The 21,786-nt window shown below is 34.0% G+C and overlaps 1 protein-coding gene across 2 annotated transcripts in view; it reads right to left on the bottom strand.

The window, feature by feature from the left end:
- LOC306868842 (retinoic acid receptor alpha-B) overlaps positions 1 to 21,786 on the bottom strand; it is a 148,801-nt gene that overhangs the window by 92,195 nt on the left and 34,820 nt on the right. For both annotated transcript variants that reach the window (XM_079415243.1, XM_079415244.1), the window contains exon 2: positions 20,896 to 20,967. The gene's annotated coding sequence lies outside the window, so the exon portion shown is untranslated. The remainder of the gene's footprint in view (positions 1 to 20,895; positions 20,968 to 21,786) is intronic.

Here is a 21,786-nt window from a genome sequence, read left to right as displayed (position 1 = left end):
AATAATAATCCTTAGAAGAACAATAGGGCCCTGCGCCTTACTGGCTTGGGCCCTAAATATAGCTGCGAGCAGCGATGACGGGCCCAAGCCGTCAGCATACGCCATCCCGGTGGCATCGATAAAACGGTGCCCAGCGAGCACACACATTACAGTAACCCTCTGGCAGTTTGGTTTTAAGGGATACGGCAATTAAAGGGTTATTCCAAACCATCAACTCTGTGAAACACACACACACAGAACAACATATAAAACTTTAAATTCTGTGAAAATATATTTTTCATTGGTAGTTGATGTTAGTTAATGCATTTACTAATGCTAACAAATGAGAAATTATTATAGTTACCAAAGGTTTTAATGATTTATAAGCATTTTTTAATGATTTATTTTTCCATTAACTAACATGAATAATTTATTCTAACACAAATGAATAAAGTAAAACATATATTGTTAATATTTAATGTTATTTGTGAATTAACCAATGTTAAAAACAACATTATTTAACTGTTGTTAATTTACATCATTAATAAATATATACCATTTAATGTTTATCAAAATCAATTCCAAAATGTGTTAATATATTATTACATTTTAAAGTTTTATCTTTTGAACATGACTATTTTTCTAATATTAAAAATATTTTGTTCATTGTAAGTTCATACTATCAATGAAGAATTAACATGCTGTAAAAAATATATTTTTCATTGTTAGTTCATGTTAATTAATGCATTCCCTACTGTTAACAAAAGAGACTTAATTATAAAGTGTTATCAAAACCTTTAATGCTTTATAAGCATTTTTTAAGGATTTTATTGAGAAGTTTAAACAGACCCTCTCTCTCTCTCTCTCTCTCTCTCCCCCTCCACACTCACTGAACTCACACAGTCAGTCACCCACCGCACACATTAGAAGCACAGAGACAGGAGAACTCTGATAGTTTTAATTTTCTGCTCTCCATAGTGTATTGTAAATTCATGAAATTAATCACATATCTCAGACTGTCTTGTTCTGTGTATGTAATTTTTTATGAAGTGTTTGGAAGCTGCTCTTTAAAGATAAAAAAAAAAAGTGTTCTTTTTTACTGTAACTTTAATAAATTGCCATTAAATCACCGTTCAAGATATCCTAAATCAGTCCGCAATGTAGCATCTTCAGTATCTTGGAAGCATGTGAAAAAATGTTTGGTGTGAATTTTTGGTTTCTGCTTGAAGGAGTATGAATTTGTTTACAGCCCGTTTAAAAAAAAAAAAAAACACATAAAAAAAAAAAATAGCCGATTTCCTGTTGGTCGTAGCTAATGACTGTAAATTAGAAAGTTGTCCGGATTAATAAGAACAATTTATGTACCGAGTTTGGTGTCTGTAGCTATCATTATATATATATATATATATATATATATATATATATATAATCATTAATAATTATATACCATTTAATGTTGATCAATATTAATTCCAAAATGTGTTTATATATTATTACATTTTAAAGTTTATCTTTTGAACATGACTAATTTTCTAACATTAAAAAGATTAATAAATGCTTTAAAAAAATTGTTCTTTGTTAGTTCATACTATCATGGAAGAATTAACATGCTGTAAAAATATATTTTTCATTGTTAGTTCACGTTAATTAATGCATTTCCTAATGTTAAGAATTGAGACCTTATTATAAAGTGTTATCAAAATCTTTAATGATTTATAAGCATTTTTTAAAGATTTAAAAAAACAGACCCTCTCTCTCTCTTTCTCTCTCTCACCCACTGGCTCAATCCACACAGTCACTCACACAGTCACTCACACCCCACCCCACCCCCACCCCTCACTCAGCTGCAGGCTGACAGGGATCTCTCACTCAGAAGCAGTCTAAGTCTAACTCTCTGATAGTTTTCAAATTTTCTCCTCTGCATAGTGTATTGTAAATTCATAAAATTAATCACATATCCTCAGACTGTATTGTTCTGTGTATGTAATTTTTTATGAAGTGTTTGGAAGCTGCTCTTAAAAGATAAAAAAAAAAAAGAAATGATCTTTTTTACTGTAACTTTAATAAATTGCCATTAAATCATCGTTCAAGATATCCTAAATCCGTCCGCAATTTAGCATCTTCAGTATTTTGGCATCATGATAAAAAATGTTTGGTGTGATTTCCGTGTTTCTGCTTGGAGGAGTATTAATTTGTTTATAGCCCGTTTTTAAAAAAAACCCACATTAAAATAAATATAGCCGACTTCCTGTTGGTCGTAGCTAATGACTGTAAATTAGAAAGTTGTCCGGATTAATTAGAACAATTTATGTACCGAGTTTGGGGTCTGTAGCTAAAACTAACCCCCTCATTTTTGACAAAAGGTGGCGCTATAGAGTGCCTCTTCCACGCCCGTATATGAGCTTTTTCCAGTGTCTAACTATCATTAATACTCATATGTGTGTTGAGTTTCATGACATTCTAAACATGTTATCTGCCTCAAAATCACCAGAAACGAATTTTCAACTTTGACACGTTGCCATGGCAACATAATTTTAGATATCAATCTTCCCTTCACAGTTTTACATCGGCCGTGTTTTGACATTATTCTGGTGAAGTTTGAAGCAAATCGAGTAAAAATAAGATGCTGAATTCAAAGCATTTTGAAAACGACACACTTCCTGCAGCCAGTTGGTGGCGCTATAACTTTCAGTCATAATAGTCACATCTATCCGATCGGCATCATACAAAGAACAAATCACTGAAGTTTGATCTGCATCATACAATGTATGTGGACGTTATTAGGCATTTCCTGGGTCTCATTTTTCGCCATAACTTCATCGCCTCGCCACGGGCAAACCGTTCGACATATCAAAAATATCTTCGCAATTTAGCGTCCCCAATGTCTTGAGATCATGTTCACCGAGTTTGGTGGCAATCGTATGGAAATCCTCAGAGGAGTATATCAAATTCCAGAGCATGCGCTTTTTAAACAGCCCTGAATAGCCGACTTCCTGTTGGGCGGAGCCTATGACATGCTGCGCGGAAGTTGTTCGGCTCAATGAGTTCTATATGTGTACCGAGTTTCATATGAATACGTGCAAGTATGTGTGAGCTATACATCAAGCTTTCTGACAATTTTCCAGGGGGCGCCGTAGAGCCCCTGTGCCACGCCCGGGTCCCAGCCTCAGCGGCGTCCTAATGGCCGCAGGTTCCAACGTGCGTGCCAATTTTCGAGAGTTTTCGGGCACGTTAAGGCCCCCAAAAGTGCCCGGATGATTGAAAAAAAAAAAAAAAAAAAAAAAAAAAAAAAAAAAAATAAAAATAAATATAGCTGCGAGCAGCGATGACGGGCCCAAGCCGTCAGCATACGCCACCCCGGTGGCATCGATAAAACGGTGCCCAGCGAGCACAAGCATTACAGTAACCCTCTGGCAGTTTGGTTTTAAGGGATACGGCAATTAAAGGGTTAATCCAAACCATCAACTCTGTGAAACACACACACACAGAACAACATATAAAACTTTAAATTCTGTGAAAATATATTTTTCATTGGTAGTTGATGTTAGTTAATGCATTTACTAATGCTAACAAATGAGAAATTATTATAGTAACCAAAGGTTTTAATGATTTATTTTTCCATTAACTAACATGAATATTTTTTTCTAACACAAATGAATAAAGTAAAAAATATATTGTTAATATTTAATGTTATTTGTGAATTAACCAATGTTAAAAAACAACATTATTTAACTGTTGTTAATTTACATCATTAATAAATATATACCATTTAATGTTGATCAAAATCAATTCCAAAATGTGTTAATATATTATTACATTTTAAAGTTTTATCTTTTGAACATGACTATTTTTCTAATATTAAAAATATTTTGTTCATTGTTAGTTCGTTGTAAGTTCATACTATCAATGAAGAATTAACATGCTGTAAAATATATATTTTTCATTGTTAGTTCATGTTAATTAATGCATTCCCTACTGTTAACAAATGAGACTTAATTATAAAGTGTTATCAAAACCTTTAATGCTTTATAAGCATTTTTTAAGGATTTTATTGAGAAGTTTAAACAGACCTCTCTCTCTCTCTCTCTCTCTCTCTCTCTCTCTCTCTCTCTCTCTCCCCCTCCACACTCACTGAACTCACACAGTCAGTCACCCACCCAGTCACCCACCGCACACATTAGAAGCAGTGACAGGAGATCTCTGATAGTTTTTAAATTTTCTCCTCTCCATAGTGTATTGTAAATTCATGAAATTAATCACATATCCTCAGACTGTATTGTTCTGTGTATGTAATTTTTTATGAAGTGTTTGGAAGCTGCTCTTAAAAGATAAAAAAAAAAAGTTCTCTTTTTTCTGTAACTTTAATAAATTGCCATTAAATCATCGTTCAAGATATCCTAAATCCGTCCACAATTTAGCATCTTCAGTATTTTGGCATCATGAGAAAAAATGTTTGGTGTGATTTCTGTGTTTCTGCTTGAAGGAGTATGAATTTGTTTACAGCCTGTTTAAAAAAAACCCACATTAAAATAAATATAGCCGACTTCCTGTTGGTCGTAGCTAATGACTGTAAATTAGAAAGTTGTCCGGATTAATAAGAACAATTTATGTACCGAGTTTGGTGTCTGTAGCTATCATTATATATATATATATATATAAACATTAATAATTATATACCATTTAATGTTGTTCAATATTAATTCCAAAATGTGTTAATATATTATTAAATTTTAAAGTTTATCTTTTGAACATGACTATTTTTCTAACATTAAAAAGATTAATAAATGCTTTAAAAAAAAATTGTTCTTTGTTAGTTCATACTATCCTGGAAGAATTAACATGCTGTAAAAATATATTTTTCATTGTTAGTTCACGTTAATTAATGCATTTCCTAATGTTAAGAAATGAGACCTTATTATAAAGTGTTATCAAAACCTTTAATGCTTTATAAGCATTTTTTAAGGATTTTATTGAGAAGTTTAAACAGACCCTCTCTCTCTCTCTCTTTCTCTCTCTCTCCCCCTCCACACTCACTAAACTCACACAGTCAGTCACCCACCCAGTCACCTACCGCACACATTAGAAGCACAGAGACAGGAGAACTCTGATAAGTTTGAAAATTTTCTTTTCGCCATAGTGTATTGTAAATTCATGAAATAATCACATATCCTCAGACTGTCTTGTTCTGTGTATGTAATTTTTTATGAAGTGTTTGGAAGCTGCTCTTAAAAGATAAAAAAAAAAAAAAGTGTTCTTTTTTACTGTAACTTTAATAAATTTCCATTAAATCATCGTTCAAGATATCCTAAATCCGTCCGCAATTTAGCATCATCAGTATTTTGGCATCATGACAAAAAATGTTTGGTGTGATTTCCGTGTTTCTGATTGGAGGAGTATGAATTTGTTTACAGCCCGTTTAAAAAAAAAAAACACACATTAAAATAAATATAGCCGACTTCCTGTTGGTCGTAGCTAATGACTGTAAATTAGAAAGTTGTCCGGATTAATAAGAACAATTTATATACCGAGTTTGGTGTCTGTAGCTATCATATATATATATATATATATATATATATATATATACAAATTAATAATTATATACCATTTAATGTTGATCAATATTAATTCCAAAATGTGTTAATATATTATTAAATTTTAAAGTTTATCTTTTGAACATGACTATTTTTCTAACATTAAAAAGATTAATAAATGCTTTAAAAAAAATTGCTCTTTGTTATTTCATACTATCATGGAAGAATTAACATGCTGTAAAAATATATTTTTCATTGTTAGTTCACGTTAATTAATGCATTTCCTAATGTTAAGAAATGAGACCTTATTATAAAGTGTTATCAAAATCTTTAATGATTTATAAGCATTTTTTTAAGATTTTAAAAAACAGACCCTCTCTCTCTTTCTCTCTCTCACCCACTGCCTCAATCCACACTCAATCCACACAGTCACTCACACAGTCACTCACAGCCCACCCCACCCCTCACTCAGCAGCAGTGACAGGGAGCTCTCACTCAGAGGCAGGCTGGCAGGGAGCTCTCACTCAAAAGCAGCTCTGATAGTTTTTAAATTTTCTCCTCCGCATAGTGTATTGTAAATTCATGAAATTAATCCCATAACCTCAGACTGTATTGTTCTGTGTATGTAATTTTTTATGAAGTGTTTGGAAGCTGCTCTTAAAAGATAAAAAAAAAAATGTTTTTTCTTGTTTACTGTAACTTTAATAAATTTCCATTAAATCATCGTTCAAGATATCCTAAATCCGTCCGCAATTTAGCATCATCAGTATTTTGGCATCATGAGAAAAAATGTTTGGTGTGATTTCCGTGTTTCTGTTTGGAGGAGTATGAATTTGTTTACAGCCCGTTTAAAAAAAAAACCCACATTAAAATAAATATAGCCGACTTCCTGTTGGTCGTAGCTAATGACTGTAAATTAGAAAGTTGTCCGGATTAATAAGAACAATTTATGTACCGAGTTTGGTGTCTGTAGCTAAAACTAACCCCCCCATTTTTGACAAAAGGTGGCGCTATAGAGTGCCTCTTCCACGCCCGTTTATGAGCTTTTTCCAGTTTCTAACTATCATTAAAATGGATATGTGTGTTGAGTTTCATGACATTCTAAACATGTTATCTGCCTCAAAATCACCAGAAACGAATTTTCAACTTTGACACGTTGCCATGGCAACACAATTTTAGATATCAATATTCCCTTCACAGTTTTACATCGGCCGTGTTTTGACATTATTCTGGTGAAGTTTGAAGCAAATCGAGTAAAAATAAGATGCTGAATTCAAAGCATTTTGAAAACGACACACTTCCTGCAGCCAGTTGGTGGCGCTATAACTTTCAGTCATAATAGTCACATCTATCCGATCGGCATCATACAACGAACAAATCTCTGAAGTTTGATCTACATCATACAATGTATGTGGACGTTATTAGGCATTTCCTGGGTCTCATTTTTCGCCATAACTTCATCGCCTCGCCACGGGCAAACCGTTCGACATATCAAAAATATCTTCGCAATTTAGCGTCCCCAATGTCTTGAGATCATGTTCACCGAGTTTGGTGGCAATCGTATGGAAATCCTCAGAGGAGTATATCAAATTCCAGAGCATGCGCTTTTTAAACAGCCCTGAATAGCCGACTTCCTGTTGGGCGGAGCCTAAGACATGCTGCACGGAAGTTGTTCGGCTCAATGAGTTCTATATGTGTACCGAGTTTCATATGAATACGTGCAAGTATGTGTGAGCTATACATCAAGCTTTCTGACAATTTTGCAGGGGGCGCCGTAGAGCCCCTGTGCCACGCCCGGGTCCCAGCCTCAGCGGCGTCCTAATGGCCGCAGGTTCCAATGTGTGTGCCAATTTTCAAGAGTTTTCGGGCACGTTAAGGCCCCCAAAAGTACCCGGATAGTCGAAATAAAAAATAATAAAAAAAAAAAAAAAAAAAAAAAAAAAAAAAAAAAAAAAAAATAATAATCCTTAGGGGAACAATAGGGCCCTGCGCCTTACTGGCTTGGGCCCTAAATATAGCTGCGAGCAGCGATGACGGGCCCAAGCCGCCAGTGCATATGCCACCCCGGTGGCATCGATAAAACGGTGCCCAGCGAGCACACACAATACAGTAACCCTCTGGCAGTTTGGTTTTAAGGGATACGGCAATTAAAGGGTTAATCCAAACCATCAACTCTGTGAAACACAACACACAGAACAACATATAAAACTTTAAATTCTGTGAAAATATATTTTTCATTGGTAGTTGATGTTAGTTAATGCATTTACTAATGCTAACAAATGAGAAATTATTATAGTTACCAAAGCTTTTAATGATTTATAAGCATTTTTTTTATGATTTATTTTTCCATTAACTAACATGAATAATTTTTACTAACACAAATAAAGTAAAAAATATATTGTTAATATTTAATGTTATTTGTGAATTAACCAATGTTAAAAAACAACATTATTTAACTGTTGTTAGTTAACATCAACAATAATTATATACGATTTAATGGTGATCAATATTAATTCCAAAATGAGTTAATATATTATTACATTTTAAAGTTTTATCTTTTGAGCATGACTATTTTTCTAATATTAAAAATATTATGTTCATTGTTAGCTCATTGTAAGTTCATACTATCAATGAAGAATTAACATGCTGTAAAAAATATATTTTTCATTGTTAGTTCATATTAATTAATGCATTCCCTACTGTTAACAATTGAGACTTAATTATAAAGTGTTATCAAAACCTTTAATGCTTTATAAGCATTTTTTAAGGATTTTATTGAGAAGTTTAAACAGACCCTCTCTCTCTCTCTCTCTCTCTCTCTTTCTTTCTCTCTCTCTCCCCCTCCACACTCACTGAACTCACACAGTCACTCACACCCCACCCCTCACTCAGAAGCAGTGACAGGGAGCTCTCACTCAGCAGCAGCTCTGATAGTTTTTTAATTTTCTCCTCTGCATAGTGTATTGTAAATTCATGAAATTAATCACATATCCTCAGACTGTATTGTTCTGTGTATGTAATTTTTTATGAAGTGTTTGGAAGCTGCTCTTAAAAAAAAAAAAAAAAAAAAAGAATTCTCTTTTTTACTGTAACTTTAATAAATTGCCATTAAATCATCGTTCAAGATATCCTAAATCCGTCCGCAATTTAGCATCTTCAGTATTTTGGCATCACTAGAAAAAATGTTTTGGTGTGATTTCTGTGTTTCTGTTTGGAGGAGTATGAATTTGTTTACAGCTCGTTTTAAAAAAAAACCCACATTAAAATAAATATAGCCGACTTCCTGTTGGTCGTAGCTAATGACTGTAAATTAGAAAGTTGTCCGGATTAATAAGAACAATTTATGTACCGAGTTTGGTGTCTGTAGCGATCATTATATATATATAATCATTAATAATTATATACCATTTAATGTTGATCAATATTAATTCCAAAATGTGTTAATATATTATTAAATTTTAAAGTTTATCTTTTGAACATGACTATTTTTCTAACATTAAAAAGATTAATAAATGCTTTAAAAATTTTTTTTCTTTGTTAGTTCATACTATCATGGAAGAATTAACATCCTGTAAAAATATATTTTTCATTGTTAGTTCATGTTAATGCATTTCCTAATGTTAAGAAATGAGACCTTATTATAAAGTGTTATCAAAATCTTTAATGATTTATAAGCATTTTTTAAAGATTTTAAAAAACAGACCCTCTCTCTCTCTCTCTCTCTCTCTCTTTCTTTCTCTCTCTCTCCCCCTCCACACTCACTGAACTCACACAGTCACTCACACCCCACCCCTCACTCAGAAGCAGTGACAGGGAGCTCTCACTCAGCAGCAGCTCTGATAGTTTTTTAATTTTCTCCTCTGCATAGTGTATTGTAAATTCATGAAATTAATCACATATCCTCAGACTGTATTGTTCTGTGTATGTAATTTTTTATGAAGTGTTTGGAAGCTGCTCTTAAAAAAAAAAAAAAAAAAAAAGAATTCTCTTTTTTACTGTAACTTTAATAAATTGCCATTAAATCATCGTTCAAGATATCCTAAATCCGTCCGCAATTTAGCATCTTCAGTATTTTGGCATCACTAGAAAAAATGTTTTGGTGTGATTTCTGTGTTTCTGTTTGGAGGAGTATGAATTTGTTTACAGCTCGTTTTAAAAAAAAACCCACATTAAAATAAATATAGCCGACTTCCTGTTGGTCGTAGCTAATGACTGTAAATTAGAAAGTTGTCCGGATTAATAAGAACAATTTATGTACCGAGTTTGGTGTCTGTAGCGATCATTATATATATATAATCATTAATAATTATATACCATTTAATGTTGATCAATATTAATTCCAAAATGTGTTAATATATTATTAAATTTTAAAGTTTATCTTTTGAACATGACTATTTTTCTAACATTAAAAAGATTAATAAATGCTTTAAAAAAATTTTTTCTTTGTTAGTTCATACTATCATGGAAGAATTAACATCCTGTAAAAATATATTTTTCATTGTTAGTTCATGTTAATGCATTTCCTAATGTTAAGAAATGAGACCTTATTATAAAGTGTTATCAAAATCTTTAATGATTTATAAGCATTTTTTAAAGATTTTAAAAAACAGACCCTCTCTCTCTTTTTCTCTCTCTCTCACCCACTGCCTCAACCCACACAGTCACTCACACAGTCACTCACACCCCACAACACCCCACCCCCACCCCTCACTCAGAAGCAGTGGCAGGAGCTCTCACTCAGAAGCAGGCTGATAGTTTTTAAATTTTCTCCTAAGCATAGTGTATTGTAAATTCATGAAATTAATCACATATCCTCAGACTGTATTGTTCTGTGTATGTAATTTTTTATGAAGTGTTTGGAAGCTGCTCTTAAAAGATAAAAAAAAAAAAAAAATTATCTTTTTTACTGTAACTTTAATAAATTTCCATTAAATCATCGTTCAAGATATCCTAAATCCGTCCGCAATTTAGCATCTTCAGTATTTTGGCATCATGAGAAAAAATGTTTGGTGTGATTTCCGTGTTTCTGCTTGGAGGAGTATTAATTTGTTTACAGCCCGTTTAAAAAAAAACCCCACATTAAAATAAATATAGCCGATTTCCTGTTGGTCGTAGCTAATGACTGTAAATTAGAAAGTTGTCCGGATTAATAAGAACAATTTATGTACCGAGTTTGGTGTCTGTAGCTATCATTATATATATATAATCATTAATAATTATATACCATTTAATGTTGATGAATATTAATTCCAAAATGTGTTTATATATTATTACATTTTAAAGTTAATCTTTTGAACATGATTATTTTTCTAACATTAAAAAGATTAATAAATGCTTTAAAAAAAAAGTTATTTGTTAGTTCATACTATCATGGAAGAATTAACATGCTGTAAAAATATATTTTTCATTGTTAGTTCACGTTAATTAATGCATTTCCTAATGTTAAGAATTGAGACCTTATTATAAAGTGTTATCAAAATCTTTAATGATTTATAAGCATTTTTTAAAGATTTAAAAAAAACAGACCCTCTCTCTCTCTTTCTCTCTCTCACCCACTGCCTCAATCCACACAGTCACTCACACAGTCACTCACACCCCACCCCACCCCTCACTCAGCTGCAGGCTGACAGGACCTCTCACTCAGAAGCATTATATCAACTCTCTGATAGTTTTTAAATTTTCTCCTAAGCATAGTGTATTGTAAATTCATGAAATTAATCACATATCCTCAGACTGTATTGTTCTGTGTATGTAATTTTTTATGAAGTGTTTGGAAGCTGCTCTTAAAAGATAAAAAAAAATAAAAATTATCTTTTTTACTGTAACTTTAATAAATTGCCATTAAATCATCGTTCAAGATATCCTAAATCCGTCCGCAATTTAGCATCTTCAGTATTTTGGCATCATGATAAAAAATGTTTCGTGTGATTTCCGTGTTTCTGCTTGGAGGAGTATTAATTTGTTTACAGCCCGTTTTTAAAAAAAACCCACATTAAAATAAATATAGCCGACTTCCTGTTGGTCGTAGCTAATGACTGTAAATTAGAAAGTTGTCCGGATTAATAAGAACAATTTATGTACCAAGTTTGGTGTCTGTAGCTAAAACTAACCCCCCCATTTTTGACAAAAGGTGGCGCTATAGAGTGCCTCTTCCACGCCCGTTTATGAGCTTTTTCCAGTGTCTAACTATCATTAATACTGATATGTGTGTTGAGTTTCATGACATTCTAAACATGTTATCTGCCTCAAAATCACCAGAAACGAATTTTCAACTTTGACACGTTGCCATGGCAACATAAGTTTAGATATCAATATTCCCTCCACAGTTTTACATCGGCCGTGTTTTGACATTATTCTGGTGAAGTTTGAAGCAAATCGAGTAAAAATAAGATGCTGAATTCAAAGCATTTTGAAAACGACACACTTCCTGCAGCCAGTTGGTGGCGCTATAACTTTCAGTCATAATAGTCACATCTATCCGATCGGCATCATACAACGAACAAATCACTGAAGTTTGATCTGCATCATACAATGTATGTGGACGTTATTACGCATTTCCTGGGTCTCATTTTTCGCCATAACTTCATCGCCTCGCCACGGGCAAACCGTTCGACATATCAAAAATATCTTCGCAATTTAGCGTCCCCAATGTCTTGAGATCATGTTCACCGAGTTTGGTGGCAATCGTATGGAAATCCTCAGAGGAGTATATCAAATTCCAGAGCATGCGCTTTTTAAACAGCCCTGAATAGCCGACTTCCTGTTGGGCGGAGCCTAAAACATGCAGCATGAAAGTTGTTCAGCTCAATGAGTTCTATATGTGTACCGAGTTTCATATGAATACGTGCAAGTATGTGTGAGCTATACATCAAGCTTTCTGACAATTTTGCAGGGGGCGCCGTAGAGCCCCTGTGCCACGCCCGGGTCCCAGCCTCAGCGGCGTCCTAATGGCCGTAGGTTCCAATGTGTGTGCCAATTTTCAAGAGTTTTCGGGCACGTTAAGGCCCCCAAAAGTACCCGGATAGTCGAAATAAAAAATAATAAAAAAAAAAAAAAAAAAAAAAAAAAAAAAAAATAATAAATATAGCTGCAAGCAGCGATGACGGGCCCAAGCCGTCAGCATACGCCACCCCGGTGGCATCGATAAAACGGTGCCCAGCGAGCACAAGCATCACAGTAACCCTCTGGCAGTTTGGTTTTAAGGGATACGGCAATTAAAGGGTTAATCCAAACCATCAACTCTGTGAAACACACACACACACAGAACAACATATAAAACTTTCAATTCTGTGAAAATATATTTTTCATTGGTATTTGATGTTAGTTAATGCATTTACTAATGCTAACAACTGAGAAATTATTATAGTTACCAAAGCTTTTAATGATTTATACGCATTTTTTAATTATTTATTTTTCCATTAACTAACATGAATAATTTTTTCTAACACAAATTAATAAAGTAAAAAATATATTGTTAATATTTAATGTTATTTGTGAATTAACCAATCTTAAAAACCTATATTATTTAACTGTTGTTAGTTAACATCATTAATAAATATATACCATTTAATGTTGATCAAAATCAATTCCAAAATGTGTTAATATATTATTACATTTTAAAGGTTTATTTTTTGAACATGACTATTTTTCTAATATTAAAAATATTTTGTTCATTGTTAGCTCATTGTAAGTTCATACTAATCAATGAAGAATTAACATGCTGTAAAATATATATTTTTCATTGTTAGTTCATGTTAATTAATGCATTCCCTACTGTTAACAAATGAGACTTAATTATAAAGTGTTATCAAAACCTTTAATGCTTTATAAGCATTTTATTGAGAAGTTTAAACAGACCCTCTCTCTCTCTCTCTCTCTCCCCCTCCACACTCACTGAACTCACACAGTCAGTCACCCACCCAGTCACCCACCGCACACATTAGAAGCACAGTGACAGGAGAACTCTGATAAGTTTGAAAATTTTCTGCTCTCCATAGTGTATTGTAAATTCATTAAATTAATCACATATCCTCAGACTGTCTTGTTCTGTGTATGTAATTTTTTATGAAGTGTTTGGAAGATGCTCTTAAAAGATAAAAAAAAAAAAAAGTGTTCTTTTTTACTGTAACTTTAATAAATTGCCATTAAATCACCGTTCAAGATATCCTAAATCCGTCCGCAATGAAGCATCTTCAGTATCTTGGAAGCATGTGAAAAAATGTTTGGTGTGAATTTTTGGTTTCTGCTTGGGAGGAGTATGAATTTATTTATAGCCCGTTTAAAAAAAAAAAAAACACATAAAAAAAAAATAGCCGATTTCCTGTTGGTCGTAACTAATGACTGTAAATTAGAAAGTTGTCCGGATTAATAAGAACAATTTATGTACCGAGTTTGGTGTCTGTAGCTATCATTATATATATATAATCATTAATAATTATATACCATTTAATGTTGATCAATATTAATTCCAAAATGTGTTTATATATTATTACATTTTAAAGTTTATCTTTTGAACATGACTATTTTTCTAACATTAAAAAGATTAATAAATGCTTTAAAAAAAATGTTCTTTGTTAGTTCATACTATCATGGAAGAATTAACATGCTGTAAAAATATATTTTTCATTGTTAGTTCACGTTAATTAATGCATTTCCTAATGTTAAGAAATGAGACCTTATTATAAAGTGTTATCAAAATCTTTAATGATTTATAAGCATTTTTTAAAGATTTTTAAAAAAACAGACCCTCTCTCTCTCTTTCTCTCTCTCACCCAGCTCCTCAACTCACACAGTCACTGACAGCCCACCCCACCCCCACCCCTCACTCAGTAGCAGTGACAGGGAGATCTCACTCAGAGGCAGTCTAACAGCTCTCTGATAGTTTTTAAATTTTCTTCTCACCATAGTCTATTGTAAATTCATGAAATTAATCACATATCCTCAGACTGTATTGTTCTGTGTATGTAATTTTTTATGAAGTGTTTGGAAGCTGCTCTTAAAAGATAAAAAAAAAAAAAGTTTTCTCTTTTTTACTGTAACTTTAATAAATTGCCATTAAATCATCGTTCAAGATATCCTAAATCCGTCCGCAATTTAACATCTTCAGTATTTTGGCGTCATGAGAAAAAATGTTTTGTGTGATTTACGTGTTTCTGTTTGGAGGAGTATGAATTTGTTTACAGCCCGTTTTTTTAAAAAACCCACATTAAAATAAATATAGCCGACGTCCTGTTGGTCGTAGCTAATGATTGTAAATTAGAAAGTTGTCCGGATTAATTAGAACAATTTATGTACCGAGTTTGGTATCTGTAGCTAAAACTAACCCCCCCATTTTTGACAAAAGGTGGCGCTATAGAGTGCCTCTTCCACGCCCGTTTATGAGCTTTTTCCAGTGTCTAACTATCATTAATACTCATATGTGTGTTGAGTTTCATGACATTCTAAACATGTTATCTGCCTCAAAATCACCAGAAACGAATTTTCAACTTTGACACGTTGCCATGGTAACATAATTTTAGATATCAATATTCCCTTCACAGTTTTACATCGGCCGTGTTTTGACATTATTCTGGTGAAGTTTGAAGCAAATCGAGTAAAAAGAAGATGCTGAATTCACAGCATTTTGAAAACGACACACTTCCTGCAGCCAGTTGGTGGCGCTATAACTTTCAGTCATAATAGTCACATCTATCCGATCGGCATCATACAACGAACAAATCACTGAAGTTTGATCTGCATCATACAATGTATGTGGACGTTATTAGGCATTTCCTGGGTCTCATTTTTCGCCATAACTTCATCGCCTCGCCACGGGCAAACCGTTCGACATATCAAAAATATCTTCGCAATTTAGCGTCCCCAATGTCTTGAGATCATGTTCACCGAGTTTGGTGGCAATCGTATGGAAATCCTCAGAGGAGTATATCAAATTCCAGAGCATGCGCTTTTTAAACAGCCCTGAATAGCCGACTTCCTGTTGGGCGGAGCCTAAAACATGCAGCGTGAAAGTTGTTCAGCTCAATGAGTTCTATATGTGTACCGAGTTTCATATGAATACGTGCAAGTATGTGTGAGCTATACATCAAGCTTTCTGACAATTTTGCAGGGGGCGCCGTAGAGCCCCTGTGCCACGCCCGGGTCCCAGCCTCAGCGGCGTCCTAATGGCCGCAGGTTCCAATGTGTGTGCCAATTTTCAAGAGTTTTCGGGCACGTTAAGGCCCCCAAAAGTACCCGGATAGTCGAAATAAAAAATAATAAAAAAAAAAAAAAAAAAAAAAAAAAAAAAAAAAAAAAATAATCCTTAGGGGAACAATAGGGCCCTGCGCCTTACTGGCTTGGGCCCTAAATATAGCTGCGAGCAGCGATGACGGGCCCAAGCCGTCAGCATACGCCACCCCGGTGGCATCGATAAAACGGTGCCCAGCGAGCACAAGCATCACAGTAACCCTCTGGCAGTTTGGTTTTAAGGGATACGGCAATTAAAGGGTTAATCCAAACCATCAACTCTGTGAAACACACACACACAGAACAACATATAAAACTTTAAATTCTGTGAAAATATATTTTTCATTGGTAGTTGATGTTAGTTAATGCATTTACTAATGCTAACAAATGAGAAATTATTATAGTTACCAAAGGTTTTAATGATTTATAAGCATTTTTTAATGATTTATTTTTCCATTAACTAAAATGAATAATTTTTTCTAACACAAATGAATAAAGTAAAAAATATATTGTTAATATTTAATGTTATTTGTGAATTAACCAATGTTAAAAAACAACATTATTTAACTGTTGTTAATTTACATCATTAATAAATATATACCATTTAATGTTGAAATCAATGTTTTAATGTTTAAAATCAATTCCAAAATGTGTTAATATATTACATTTTAAAGTTTTATCTTTTGAACATGACTATTTTTCTAATATTAAAAATATTTTGTTCATTGTTAGTTCATTGTAAGTTCATACTATCAATGAAGAATTAACATGCTTTAAAAAATATATTTTTCATTGTTAGTTCATGTTAATTAATGCATTCCCTACTGTTAACAAATGAGACTTAATTATAAAGTGTTATCAAAACCTTTAATGCTTTAAGCATTTTTTAAGGATTTTATTGAGAAGTTTAAACAGACTCTCTCTCTCTCTCTCTCTCTCTCTCTCTCTCTCTCTCTCTCTCTCTCCCCCTCCACACTCACTGAACTCACACAGTCAGTCACTCACCCAGTCACCTACCGCACACATTAGAAGCACAGTGACAGGATATCTCTGATAAGTTTTAAAATTTTCTTCTCGCCATAGTGTACTGTAAATTCATGGAATTAATCACATATCCTCAGACTGTCTTGTTCTGTGTTTGGTGTGAATTTGTGGTTTCTGCTTGGAGGTGTATGAATTTGTTTACAGCCCGTTTTGAAAAAAAAAAACATAAAAAAAAAAAAGCCGACTTCCTGTTGGTCGTAGCTAATGTCTGTAAATTAGAAAGTTGTCCGGCTTAATGTGAACAATTTATGTACCAAGTTTGGTGTCTGTAGCTATCATTATATATATATATATATATAATCATTAATAATTATATTCCATTTAATGTTGATCAATATTAATTCCAAAATGTGTTAATATATTATTAAATTTTAAAGTTTCTCTTTTGAACATGACTATTTTTCTAACATTAAAAATATTTTGTTCATTGTTAGTTCATTGTAAGTTCATACTATCAATGAAGAATTAACATGCTGTAAAAAATTATATTTTTCATTGTTAGTTCATGTTAATTAATGCATTCCCTACTGTTAACAAATGAGACTTAATTATAAAGTGTTATCAAAACCTTTAATGCTTTATAAGCATTTTTTAAAGATTTAAAAAAAACAGACCCTCTCTCTCTTTCTCTCTCTCACCCAGCGCCTCAATCCACACAGTCACTCACACCCCACCCCACCCCACCCCCACCCCCTCACTCAGCTGCAGGCTGACAGGGAACTCTCACTCATAGAAGCATTGTAACAACTGTCTGATAGTTTTTAAATTTTCTCCTAAGCATAGTGTATTGTAAATTCATGAAATTAATCACATATCGTCAGACTGTATTGTTCTGTGTATGTAATTTTTTATGAAGTGTTTGGAAGCTGCTCTTAAAAGATAAAAAAAAAAAAAAAAATCTCTTTTTTACTGTAACTTTAATAAATTGCCATTAAATCATCGTTCAAGATATCCTAAATCCGTCCGCAATTTAGCATCTTCAGTATTTTGGCATCATGAGAAAAAATGTTTGGTGTGATTTACGTGTTTCTGCTTTGAGGAGTATGAATTTGTTTACAGCCCGTTTTAAAAAAAAACCCACATTAAAATAAATATAGCCGACGTCCTGTTGGTCGTAGCTAATGACTGTAAATTAGAAAGTTGTCCGGATTAATAAGAACAATTTATGTACCGAGTTTGGTGTCTGTAGCTAAAACTAACCCCCCCATTTTTGACAAAAGGTGGCGCTATAGAGTGTCTCTTCCACGCCCGTTTATGAGCTTTTTCCAGTGTCTAACTATCATTAAAATGGATATGTGTGTTGAGTTTCATGACATTCTAAACATGTTATCTGCCTCAAAATCACCAGAAACGAATTTTCAACTTTGACACGTTGCCATGGCAACATAATTTTAGATATCAATATTCCCTTCACAGTTTTACATCGGCCGTGTTTTGACATTATTCTGGTGAAGTTTGAAGCAAATCGAGTAAAAATAAGATGCTGAATTCAAATCATTTTGAAAACGACACACTTCCTGCAGCCAGTTGGTGGCGCTATAACTTTCAGTCATAATAGTCACATCTATCCGATCGGCATCACACAACGAACAAACCACTGGAGTTTGATCTACATCATACAATGTATGTGGACGTTATTAGGCATTTCCTGGGTCTCATTTTTCGCCATAACTTCATCGCCTCGCCACGGGCAAACCGTTCGACATATCAAAAATATCTTCGCAATTTAGCGTCCCCAATGTCTTGAGATCATGTTCACCGAGTTTGGTGGCAATCGTATGGAAATCCTCAGAGGAGTATATCAAATTCCAGAGCATGCGCTTTTTAAACAGCCCTGAATAGCCGACTTCCTGTTGGGCGGAGCCTATGACATGCTGCGCGGAAGTTGTTCGGCTCAATGAGTTCTATATGTGTACCGAGTTTCATATGAATACGTGCAAGTATGTGTGAGCTATACATCAAGCTTTCTGACAATTTTCCAGGGGGCGCCGTAGAGCCCCTGTGCCACGCCCGGGTCCCAGCCTCAGCGGCGTCCTAATGGCCGCAGGTTCCAACGTGCGTGCCAATTTTCGAGAGTTTTCGGGCACGTTAAGGCCCCCAAAAGTGCCCGGATGATTGAAATAAAAAAAAAAAAAAAAAAAAAAAAAAAAAAAAAAAAAAAAAAAATAATAATCCTTAGAAGAACAATAGGGCCCTGCGCCTTACTGGCTTGGGCCCTAATAATCCTTAGAAGAACAATAGGGCCCTGCGCCTTACTGGCTTGGGCCCTAAAAAATAATAATCCTTAGAAGAACAATAGGGCCCTGCGCCTTACTGGCTTGGGCCCTAATAATAATAATCCTTAGGGGAACAATAGGGCCCTGCGCCTTACTGGCTTGGGCCCTAATAATCCTTAGAAGAACAATAGGGCCCTGCGCCTTACTGGCTTGGGCCCTAACTAAAAATGCTGCAAACAAGCTGCTGCTGTTTCATGTTTCATGTGCCAACGGAGGCGTACGGCTCTGCAGGTTTTACAAAGATAAATGATTTTGATCAGATAAGATTTTTAAGGCATTTTATGGCATTTGGTTCGTCAGTCTTATAGTTTGTTGAGTTTGTTGAGCTCATAATCACAAGTGGGTCTTATAAAGTTTGTGATGGCATGCCATGCGCCATGAGACCAGCTATGTTGTTATTTTTATCGCGCTGTGCTCCCCGTCTGTGTAATTCACAAACGTGAATTTATTATGCACAGAACAATCAGATGACTGACTTTGAAGCGGAGTATGTTTTCTGTAAAGATTACAGGCTTGTACTAATTGTGGAATGTTTATTTGCAAAGGCTAGCACTGCTAATGCAGGAGCTTGAGCTCTTGAAGCTCCACCCTCTTGTTCGGGAGCATCAGCTCATTTGCATTAAAGCAACATACTCAAATACAGCGCGTTTTGGCTCATACCCTAAAAGTGGCAATTTTAAGCTATAAAAAAATTATCTGTCAGGTATTTTGAGCTAAGACTTCACACACACACACTCTGGGGATATCAGAGACTTATTTGACATCTTGTAAAAAGGAGCATAATAGGTCCCCTTTAAGGCTTCAATATCTCTGCTCCTAACCAATATAATATGGAAATAACCTTTACCGTACTTTCTGATCATGCTGTAGAAAGTTCTTTTTCAGTATTTTTGTCTTGTTTTCAAGTGAAGAAGATAAAAATTCTTTAAAAATTAAGATACAGTTACCTGAGAAGCAAAATGGAATAAAACAAGAAGTCTGAGAAGTTGATCAAAATTAAGTAAGTTTTTCATTAAAACATGAACAAATATCTGCCCATGGGATCAGAATAATCAACTTCATTCAAAAGGGAAAACGCATTTTCATACCCCACTGACAGAAATTGTGTACTGTACAAAATTAAGAATTTATGCAATTAAAAAAATCATCTAAGAAAACATTTCTGTAAATGTATCTTGACTTAAAGATGTTTAGATATTTGTATTGGAGAACAAAACAAAAATACTGAGGAAGACATTATTATTTGCAGTGCATGCATCATTTAATGCCGTTACTTTATAAATTTCAGACTTTCGGCTCTGATTTCAAACCTTTTTAGGCCTGCGGAAGAGTGGACTAAGACTTGACTTGCAGAAACCCTAAGCCAATAATTTCCAAAGTGAAATTTTTTTTACAAAAGCTTCTTGGCATCAAGTAAAACAAAGCACACAATCACTTTGCATTTTTATAACTGTTCAATACTTGTATTGCATTCAAACACAACTGTGGTCACTTTAAATATTGGTATTTTAACTTTGGCAGGGACACGTCTCTACCATCCATACCAAAATCTACGTCCAAAGTCATCTTAGTTCAGTTTTAGGAAGACTTGTATCAATTTTAGCGTTCTGCATCTGTGCTAACAGAGCTGTGCTGTATGACTAAGAGTGACATGATTTATTGTGATGGATTTTGGAGGACGGAAACGGGCTCCAATATCCTGGTTGGCATTCAAAACGCTCTTTAAGATGCTACAATCTGATTAGAAGCTACTACTACCTCATTTATTCTCCATTTCTCCTGCTGTTGAATCCTTTAAGAAGAGGCCAAATAAAACAGCCTTAATGACTGAGTAGAGTTACCTGTTGCTGGATTTCTCCGTCTTAAATCTCTTCAGACAGCCAGAGGAACAGCACCACACCAGAGAGCAACACCTGAAAGAGAACAGGATTTAGGGCACTGAGTACAGAAAAGAGAGGATATTCTCTCTGCTCCAGTCATCTACACTAATTGAAACTAACATAGATATTTAATTTTTTATTCTTTCAGGAAGAGGCTTTGACTGAAAAGGGAAGTAGCATATGACACATAAGATTGACAAGCATAATGATACTACCATATAAAAATCAAATCTATTCATTATCGGTCATGATATTACAATGAAGTGTGTAAATGTTTTCAATACTGCTATATGTTGTGATCTTTTAATTATTTTTTACTTAAATGTTTTGCACAATTATATTCTTAGCTTGTTCATAATTTGGATTTTGGTGGTGGAAATAACTACATTTTGTTAATTGAACTTTATTCAAAAATAATGTGAAAAATAACTAAAAATAAAAATTATTGGCATGAGAATATCGTAAGGTAAAAATAAATCAAATTAAAAGGCTAAAAATAACATCAACGACCCTTTTCCCACCGCCCTCAGTGTTAGTCTATGGCACACTTGTGCAACATCAGATGCATTACTAAATATTTAATTCATGGACTTCAAAGGTTCCTGCTCCTGTCAAAGAATATTCCAGTGAAGTCACTTAAAAGAATCTCTTGTCATCTTGTGACGGGCTTTGTGATTTATAAAGGAGGTGACAATAAAGAGTCACGCGTTTCTCACAGTTTGAAGGTCTTGATTCATGGATTACTGAAGCTTATTTTAGAGGTCAAACTCCTCAGGGGGATTGCAGCTATCTGATATATGGAGGAGAGATGGAAGATCGTGATTTTTCTTACTCTGACATTTCCTGTCTCAT

The sequence above is a fragment of the Barbus barbus genome (assembly GCF_936440315.1).
Source record: "Barbus barbus genome assembly, chromosome: 4".
Classification (NCBI taxonomy): domain Eukaryota; kingdom Metazoa; phylum Chordata; class Actinopteri; order Cypriniformes; family Cyprinidae; genus Barbus; species Barbus barbus.
Note: the sequence above shows the minus strand (reverse complement) of the source record. Positions and strands in the feature narration are given on the sequence as shown.